Source organism: Apium graveolens, unplaced genomic scaffold (assembly GCF_009905375.1).
Source record: "Apium graveolens cultivar Ventura unplaced genomic scaffold, ASM990537v1 ctg8243, whole genome shotgun sequence".
NCBI lineage: Eukaryota > Viridiplantae > Streptophyta > Magnoliopsida > Apiales > Apiaceae > Apium > Apium graveolens.
The window spans coordinates 40,438-50,887 of record NW_027421013.1 but is presented as its reverse complement, the minus strand read 5'-3'; the positions used below and the strand labels follow the sequence as shown (position 1 = coordinate 50,887).

The window sequence follows — 10,450 nt, the reverse complement described above, 5'->3', positions numbered from 1 at the left end:
TATTTTAAAATTTAAGACATCCGCTTTTATAAACTTCCGATGTTATTTGCCTTCTTTACATTGAGTTTCTTTTCAGAACCGATGTCAAATGACTATTTCACATCGGATTTTTTAGTTCTTTTTCATTCAATATTATTTTACCTGATGTCTTTCTCATATTTTTTCCATCGGTTTATATTTACCAATATGATGTTAATATTTTGTATATTGCCATCCTGGTACTGTTCACATCCACAGGAAGCAATTGCATTTACAACCAAAAAAATACCAAACAATGCAACATAAACATAAAGCTACATTGATACCAAATTTCTTCACTGCACAATTGGAAGTAGCATAGTTCACAATTATTTTTATATCAATAATCATAAGTGTACATGTATGTAACTAATACAAATGGAAACTTTGGCACGCCCTGTCATTGTTCTTACAATTCCAGCACTATATGAGAGGTACGAAGATTAAATCGACAAATATGTGTTGTTAGCGTCCAGAAAAATGATGTAGTTGTATGTGATCCTCAACCAAGAGTATATTTTCGCCGCTTGAAGCTACTTCCTTTTTGGCCCAGATCTGGAAGTTTGCTGTCTAGAGGACTGCTTGCGACAGCTTGGTTCCCTACATTACCCTTGTCTATATTAAATAGGAAACAAGTTAAACTAAAAATTTGTGCAGAATGTGTGACTAACTAATAGTGCATAATTATGTTTGATCTTATGTGTCATGGTAACGTACTATGAAAACATAGCCACATCAAAATCATCATCTCTAGAATGCACCCCTGCAGTTTTATTTATTTATATACGCTCATTAAGGGTACACTTAAATAACCATAACAAAATGAAAATAAGATACACGCAAAATAAAGAAAAAACAAATAACTCTAGATATATATTTTTCTACAAATAATTGGTAAATAATGATACACATCGATATTTGTTACTTATATAATTTTAATAAATTTAATTCACCTTGGTGATCCAATTTGTAAAACTGATGCTTAATACCGATACCTTAATGGTCTGAGGAGCATCGAATCCATGAGCAGTTAACAGGGTCTACTTGCTCCTTTAATTTACAAGGTTCCTTCGATTTTTGCACCTCAATCTGCTCTAAACATGTTATTAAGCAGTATTAGGTAAGTAGATGATGAGGAAAAAAAGGAAGATGAAGGTTTAGAAAAGTCACATGTATTACAACATATGAATCACGATCAATCTGCCGCCTTGTATCCATGGATGATCGACACTCGGTGATGCTGCCTGCGACCTGAATACCTCTACCTTTGTTCTGATAAAATAGCATCAAATTTAAGATATAGTAACTCATAGGAGTAGTATTTTTAAACAGTAAGATAGAGAAGGGGAAAAGCAAGCAAAATAGTTTGGACATACCTTTGTTCAGATATACAAAACATTCTTCCACCTTTTCGAGTTATTTCAGCAGAAGCGCGAGGTATTGTTTCATGATCAGTTTTTTGATATAACTATTTTAGAATTAAAAAAACAATCAAAGCATGTAAAAATGATGCCTGCACACACACACAAAATGTTTATCCAAACCCCTATAACACCCTCGAATCTCAAATTTATCACGTATTCCAATCACATCAAATTATGTTTGTTAAGTACAACAACCAGAAAGCCCCAAGGTCAGAGATATTTTTTACACACGTTCTAAATCGATATGACAATAACTATAGAAACACACAACAGCTTGACAGATATGCTTAAAAAGGTTGCTGGCTAACCTTGGATCATCAGACCGTATGACATAACATTGAATAATATTCTTCAAAATTGTAGGAGACGGTTCATCCTGCATCTTTTCAATTACGTCAGTAAAAACCTTCATGATTGAACACAACCGATTTGCAGGCTCACAGCAATACTGTAGCCCCTGCTCTTGCATCATTATTCTTGACACTATCCAAGATGCAGTCTGTACAGCCATATATAAGTGTTCAGAGTGACTTTAAAAACTCAATTAACTATGGGTGTCGATCTATTTATATTTTGATGGTATACCGAAATTGTATCAGAATTATTTGCTCAGGTTCTTACTAGGACGATCAAGTCTATGCCCTGCAATATAAACCATATAATTTATATATGGCTGGGTAATAATTTTCATGAACACTAACATATTAGCTATTCATCAAGTTGACTTGATATATATTAATATGAAACAAGGAGTATTAACTAAAAATCCCCTTTTCAATAAACACCTAGCAGAAACACTAGAAAGGGAGATCAATTTGAATTTTTTAGTAACCGGATTATATACTCTGTATTGTCTTACATGTAAGGTGATATATTACAGTAAAAAATGCTTTGAAGCAAAAGAAAGTTAAGTTCAAATTTTAATGGACACTTACGGATTGGGAAAGTTCGTTTCCATTTATATCTGATGATTAGCAGTTAATTACCTTGTTGCACCATTGGCATGAAGAAATTTGGCAACGGACCTCCACCAGGCCTCATCCCTGGTACCAGCTGTTGCTGATAGCCAAAACCAGCCTACAAGCAAAGATAATTCTCTCAATTAAATAGATAAGAAAGTATAAATCAGTGCATTTCCTTTGTCACTTTTGCAAGTCCAAAAGATAATTTGACATCGAGAAACTACCACCACCCCTGTAACTAAAGTAGGCTAAAATGAGTAGTATAACAATCTCTAGCAAGAATGTCCCGTTCCAGCTTACTTTTTCTACTGATATAGGAAAAATGCCTTATAAGGCATGAACATAAATTGCTTAAATTTGTTACCATGACTGTAAATATTCTAGTAATGACTATGAGTGAGAATAAAATCTAAAATATGATCAAAGACTTCTAGTTCTTCAAACAGAAAGAAACTCATCACAAGATATATTTATTTGAGCAAACTAGTAGTAAACACAATACATACTCTAGATACGGAGTATGAACATTATTCATCACAGCAATAAAAAAACAACTGCAAAGTGATTTTAATTACGGCCTGAAAATGTATTGGAATATTGAAAAGTGTTGTATATAGCAAACAACAGAAATATGGGTAAAATAACTAGCCTGCGTAGAATCTTCCAGTGAGGCCTTGCACAGCAGCTGCGCCATATTCCTCCTCTCTAAACTGATCATAAACATTCCCCACCTGGTTCAAAGTAAAGTCATTAAGCTCACACAAATTATTTTAAATGAATTTAACCATATATATATATATAAGAACATAGTACAGACACATACCATGTGGTCAACGAGATTGTCACAAATGTTCAAGCTCTCAAATTCACTATACTTGCTTAGCTCCTCAAACAAGTCCTCGTAAAAATCCTGTATCCAATTAGAATATCCAATTTAATGTTATTTAATTATAAAATAAATCCAACAGAGACACACTAAATAGACAAGATAGAAACAAGATCTGATTTCTACTGAACCCGTTCAATTAGCAACCTCATTCACAAGATTGAACCTCCTTGTACTAAAAACACAATGATTCCAATTAGATTCAGTCGCAAATTAAAACTCTTTGTTTTTATATACAACAAACAATAATAGCTCCAATTAGACCCAGTGTGATATATATACATATAAAAAATAAAATAAGAACAAATCTCAAGAACAAAAAATTGAATGAAAACCCCAAAAATCCCAGGCATATTCAAAAGATCTAAATTCTAAATATCAAAAAACAAATTTACAAGATTTAAATAAATTTTATAAAGAAAAAGAAAGGGAAGAACCTTGGGTGGTATGAACGGGATTCACTGCACACAGAGGCTGCATAACAAGAACTAAAAAGTCAAATCAACAGAGAAATTATCAAAGACTATTTTATAGATCCTTTCAAGGTTATTTTGCACGAATCTGACCAATTTCAAACATGATTTAGGGTTAAATAGGATTAAGCTCGATTTAGGAGGTATAAGTTAGGGTTTCGAAAGGAGAGAGAGAGAGAGAGGGGGGGGGGGGGGAGAGGAGGGAGAAAGAGTTGGGGTTTGAGAAAGTCGGGTGTTTGAGATTCAGTCATGGTTTGAGGAGATAGAGAGAGTCGATATTTGAGGATTGAGAGAGAAGGGGGAGATATTTTATGAAGGGGGGATAAAAATAAGTTAAAAGGGGGGAAATATTTTTGGCTAAGGGGGAAAATGTGTACCGAAAAGGGGGAAAATGATAAGGAAAATTTAATTTTTTTTTCATTTATTCATAGACAACGGTTTGTAAAAATTACCGATGTTAAAGTTCAAAACGTCTATTTTGATATTTTTTAATTTTTGAACATAGACAACGGCTAGTATATGAAACTGGTGTCAAAAGTCTTATTCAACATCGTTTTATTACAAACAAATGTTAAAAATACTTTTAACATCGGGTGCATTACGTGCCGATGTCTAAGCACCGATCTTGTATGCAGTATTTCTAGTAGTGAATATGTTCATGTCGGTAATAAAGCAGTGTAATACTACAGCAAAATCACAGTTCACTAGTTAGAATTCAATGGTCGTAGGTTCCTCTCGAAATTACTACGGTATAATTCCTATAAAATAAACTAACGTATATCTATGCCAATTTACTCTTCAGAATTTAATTAATCACCAATCCACAAAGCTATGCATGGTCACAATATATGTCTATACCGTAACAATATTATAATGAAAAGATATAAGCATGCACTATTCAAGTATTGTGTCAATTAACTATAACCCTCCCAGTATTATAATTAACTCGTTAACTTACTAAAGTTAATCAGACAATAGCAAGTATTAGCATAAAAAGCACTTGAATGAAAAAACTGCAAACTACATATAGTACTTCTTATCAAAACACCAATAATCCCATACCAGGGTTTCATAAAAATCCTAACTCATATAAATTTAGTTCATAATCAAGGTATCAATAAAATTCCAATATAAACAACACAAATTCATAAGAAGAGATAAATAAAAGATAAGAGAAAATAAAGTCAATTGAATGTCTTGAATGGCTGAATTCTTCTTCGTTGATGGCTTCTCCTCCTCCTCCCTTATGCGGCTCCTTATCTCTTGCCTCTATTCTCTCTGTACTAGGTATGATCTAATATAATAATATCTAATAAAATTTCTTTTAATGAATTAAAGCAAATACAAGAAGATTTTCCGATTAAAATTGAATTCTAAGAAAGTGGAAATTCGTAGTTGACTTTTGGGCTCTGATTCTGGGTTGATTCGGCTGAATCTTGAATTCAAGACCACTTCTGAAATAAATCTTTTCTCATAAGCTTTCTGTGGGATGTTGAATCTTCAGAATCAGACTTCTAGAACTTCAGATATGGCCCAAACAGTATAGACTGCGTTGCTGGCCCAAAATATCCTATTTTAAATCAAATTAAACTCCAAATCTGATTTTGTAAACTCCAGGCCTTCCTTTATTATAACTCCTTGATACCTATAATAAAACATTAATATTTATTAAAAAAAATCCAAATCAGTACAAAATAACCAAAATATAGGGACAATATTAAGATAAAGTGCACGATCATCACATCCCCACACTTAGCATCTTGCACGTCCTCGGGTAAAGAATAAAACAAAATTTTAAGTCCTAAACTATACCACTGCCTTAGGTGATCCTTTAAACCCCAAGGTAGCCCTAGTGAACAAGTAAGGTCTCAAGAGGGCCTATAGTGAATGTACCCACAAAATTCCCAATATTTATTTTGACTGCCAAGTCTCAAACATAAAATATATCATAGCACTCCACACATGCAAACTAATGATGTAATAGCTCATAGGTGTCAGACAATCAGGTTCTTCAACTTTACATACCAACACAACTATTCAAGCACACACACATAGTCTCGAAAGACTAAAATAATTATGAATAACATTAAATTCTCAATTAACAAGAAAATAACATGCTTTGGATAAAAAAATAATCTCACACACACACACATTCAAAGCACACAGGTGTTTAGGTGTAACTGTGTCACTCAAGTTCAATCAAATGTACATGTGTACCATAAGCTTGCTTGTTCACCAAAATCTCTAGACTTCGTGCATGTATAAATCAAAAGATCTTTGTCAAGGGTTATAACGAGGCTTAAGTGAAGGGTAGGATATCAAGAAATAGGCTAACAGGTGGCTAAATGTGATAACTAACAAAGCATAGTATTCACTTTTAATTATAGCACCCAACATGAAAAATAGATCATGTAAAAGTTGGCTAGACTCTCACAAGCATTAAACACCAAATCACATATTACCATGCACTTTCACACTTTCACATTGTACAAACCAATAAACACATATTCTACTTGATCTTCTTCTTGCTTATTTTTTTTTTCAAAGTCAAGTCATTCTCCAGTAAGAAAGTGCAGTAAAAAGTCACCAAAATATTGCACTTAATACCAGCACAATACATGGATCGTCCTTTTCATATGACATTGCAATTGCCACCCATTGATCTCAAATGAGTACCTAATACTTTGTTGCGGTACATTGAATTTTTATTTCATTCATTTTTTCCTGAAGATCAAGTAATTGATTCCCACCAAAATATCCCACTTGAACAAAGAAATCCCCACACTTATAATTTTACCCATCCTAAACATACATCAGAATGCTCTACTAATCAATAAAGACAAGAATAAACATTTAAGCTCAAGATTTATTTGGTGATATACAAAGAAAAAGGTTATAGGCTCAAGGGGCCCACTAGGGATTATTTTTCATGGCACTGTTTGGGACAATACGGTTAATCATAGTGCGTTTATCATTTTTACACATACACAATATCAATATAAGCTCGACCTGGTTTAAAGCAAGTTTTAGAGCAGCATTCACAATGACGAATAGCTCACAAAAAAATAGATTGATAAAAAATGCATCAATCATAAACTAAGTACAAGCACTCACAGGGTAATAGCATGCTATACTCGTCAAAATTAATAACGGCGTACATTCAATTGGAATTTTCGCAAGCACGTACATGACATCATCATGCATAAGGTATTTTACGCAAAGGAGACATATATATGATACACAAAAAATAATTCTACATGGTACTTATCCTTATTAACACGCTATATTGACAAGACAATCAATTTTTCATTTTTTTTATGTTTTCCTAATTTATATCACTTTATAACTCACAATTATGAACACATAATAAAACTACACTAAGAGAAAAGAAAGAAAAGTCCCCAAGATTAAAGATGGATATTGCTATGAGTAGCTAAATACGCACAAAATAATGATTTTTTGCACCATGGGTAGCCATGCTCTTTCCACGCGTAGTCCATCCAATCCAAGTCGCCTCACTATGGGGAGTCCAACCCTCACTGTGGTGTGCATGTCTCCTGTTTTGGACTTAATAAACTAATTTTCTAGACCTCAAAATCCGATCTCCACCGTTCAAAAGTTAGATGTCGGAGTAAGGAAGATGCTGTCCAAAATTGAGGACGATCCGATCGTTGAAACTCCGGAATACGCAAAAACAAGGCAACTGTCTTGACCAGAAAATTTCCTGCAAATTTTTCCTCTTCAGCAACTGTAACTACTACTTCAAACAAACACATCAAGGTAACTTATGGAAGAAAAAAAAAACCTTAACTAATATTATAGTCTTGGGTTGACTCCAAAGAAGCGCTTTTCTTTAATGTCTTTGCTAGACATAAACCCAATATTCTTACTTGAAAATTTAAAATTTTGCACCGCATCTCCTAATGGCCATTTAATTATCTATTTCGGGGCCACGTCCTTGATGACAAATTTCAACTTCCTCCGCTCATTAAAAGCATTTATTTCAGTGACTTCTAGCAAGATTTGCGTAAAAAAAGAGTGGACAATATCACCTAAATTTGACATAAGCCATCCAACACCAATCTTGTTCTTTAGTTGAATTTCGAACAAATTTTCTTTCTTATCCGGAGGTAATTATGCTAAGATGATGACAGACAAAGTCGAAGAATAGCTCGAATAAACTTCCTTAGAATGAGGAATCATCTTCAATATCAAATCAGGTGGTTCTTTAATAGATGCTTTCGGAGGGTTAATTTGTGTAAATAACATTTTCAATATTTTAAAACAACGTAGTGTTTTTGCATCTTGTGAATTAACCTCCGATAAAATTAGATGCTCCTCTTCCTTATTCTCATTTCCAGAATTAAGAATATTCATGTGCTGCTCCAATGTATCTTCATATGGAATATGCTCTAATTTATCAGAATCTAGAACATCCTTAATAAATATTATTGAAGATTCATCTATATAATTTTCAAGATCATATGTTGCTTGAAAGACCTCCGCCACTTTTTCGCTTTCAACAAATATGGGTTCTTTCCGCTCATTCTCACCGTCAAGTCCTTGTTGTGATGAAGTTCCAGATCAGCTCCTTCATTGATCCATGAATAATTGGGAGGTTGCACGAATGGCTGATTGACATCGAAGCAAATAGAATCAGGATTAGAAGGACAATAGTCATAGGTATGAGCACTGTAGCAGAAAACACACGAAACATTATTAGATGGACTCCTTGGTGGACTTAGTGGTTGCCACAATGGTTGATTCTTTCCCATGCATAAATTTTTAACCATCTCCGCCATAGAAGATATTTTAGCTTGAAAAACAGAATTACACGATCTCGAGCAACACACTCTTAATCATACATCATATCCATCTCATATGGCGAATACATAACTCTATGTTGTTGAACCTGATAAACAACAAAAATTATTCAATTAAGCACAAAATCAAACCATACTGCAAGATTATTAAATTTGTAATTAACAACTAAAATAGTCCCCGGCAGCGGCGCCAAAAACTTGTTGCGTAAAATACTGATGTGCAAGTGTACACAATCGCAAACAAGTAATATAGTAGTGAATACCAGATATCGTTCCTCAAGGACTGCATGCTCATGTAAATCATAAATAATATCCAGCAATTGGGTTTAGAACACAAGAATTGATTTTGGGTTTTTACTACTTAAACTAATTATCTAGAGCTTAATTAACAAACTAATAGTATACTAGTAAAGAGAAATGGATAAGTTTAGATACGAAAAGATGAGTCAAGATAATTATTTCCCCCTAATATGTTCATGTCGGTAATAAATCAATGTAATACTACAACAAAATCACAGCTCACTAGCTAGAATTCAATGGTCGTAGGCTCCTCTCGAAATCACTACGATATAATTCCTATAAAATAAACTAATATATGTCTATGCCAATTTACTCTTTAGAATTTAATTAATCATTAATTCATAAAGCTATGTATAGTCACGATATATGTCTATACCGTAACAATATTATAATCAAAAGATATAAGCATGCACCATTCAAGTATTGTGTCAATTAACTATAACCTTCTCAGTATTATAATTAACTCGTTCACCTACTAAAGTTGAGCAGACAATAGCAAGTATTAACATAAAAAGCACTTGAATGAATAAACTGCAAACTACATATAGTACTTCTTATCAAAACACCAACAATCCCATACTAGGGTTTCATAAAAATCCTAACTCATATAAATTTAGTTCATAATAAAGGTATTAAAATAATTCCAATATAAACAACACAAATTCATAAGAAGAGATAAATAAAAGATAAGAGAAAATAAAGCCAATTGAATGTGTTCAGTGGCTGAATTCTCCTTCATTGATGGATTCTTCTCCTCCTCCTCCCTTGTGCGACTGCTTGTCTCTTGCCTCCATTCTCTCTGTACTAGGTCTGATCTAATATAATAGTATCCAATAAAATTCGTTTTAATGAATTAAAGCAAATACAAGGAGATTTCCCAATTAGAATTAAATTATGAGAAAGTGAAAATTCGTAGTTGACTTTTGGGCTCTGATTCTGGGATGATTCGGCTGGATCTTGAATTCAAGACCACTTCTGAAATAAATCTCTTCTCATAAGCTTTTCGTGGGCTGTTGAATCGTCAGAATCGGACTTGTAGAACTCCAGATATGCCCCAAACAGTGTAGACTGCGTTGTTGGCCCATAATATTCGATTTTAAATTAAATTAAACTCCAAATCTGATTTTATAAACTCCAGGGATTCCTTTATTATAACTCCTAGATACCTTCAATAAAACATTAATATTTATTAAATAAAAATTCAAATCAGTACAAAATAACCAAAAGTTAGGGACAATATTAAGATAAAGTGCACACTCTTCAATACTCATATATAAATAAAGTCTAGTAAATATAGTTCCACGTCTTCACTGAAAATAATATTTTTATACAATCTAGTAACTATAGTTTCACCGAAAATAATAGTTTTATATTAAGTATTGTGGTTCCAATTAAAGTTTAATAAAAAAATTATCAAAATACTTATTTTTGAAGATCCATCGACACGTAGGATAATAAGCCAAATCTTGTGTAGTATCACGTGTGATACTCCTTTTCTAGAAGAATATCGGTCCATGCTTATCAAGATTGATTAGAAAATAAGGATTTTAAAATTTGACAGGGG

At 33.1% G+C, this 10,450-nt stretch overlaps 1 long non-coding RNA gene across 5 annotated transcripts; it reads right to left on the bottom strand.

The window, feature by feature from the left end:
• Positions 1 to 275: 275 nt before the first annotated feature.
• Positions 276 to 4,035, bottom strand: LOC141704782 (uncharacterized). Of its 5 annotated transcripts, none has more exons than XR_012568077.1 (9): positions 3,728 to 4,035; positions 3,228 to 3,314; positions 3,054 to 3,135; positions 2,429 to 2,519; positions 1,395 to 1,941; positions 1,189 to 1,290; positions 1,014 to 1,112; positions 736 to 781; positions 276 to 618 (listed from the first exon to the last, which is right to left on the bottom strand). It is a non-coding gene; the product is annotated as an uncharacterized LOC141704782 (long non-coding RNA). The 5 variants fall into 5 exon arrangements; XR_012568079.1 differs by having other exon boundaries at positions 1,189 to 1,486; positions 1,751 to 1,818; XR_012568076.1 differs by having other exon boundaries at positions 1,189 to 1,818.
• Between the last annotated feature and the right edge of the window lie 6,415 nt (positions 4,036 to 10,450).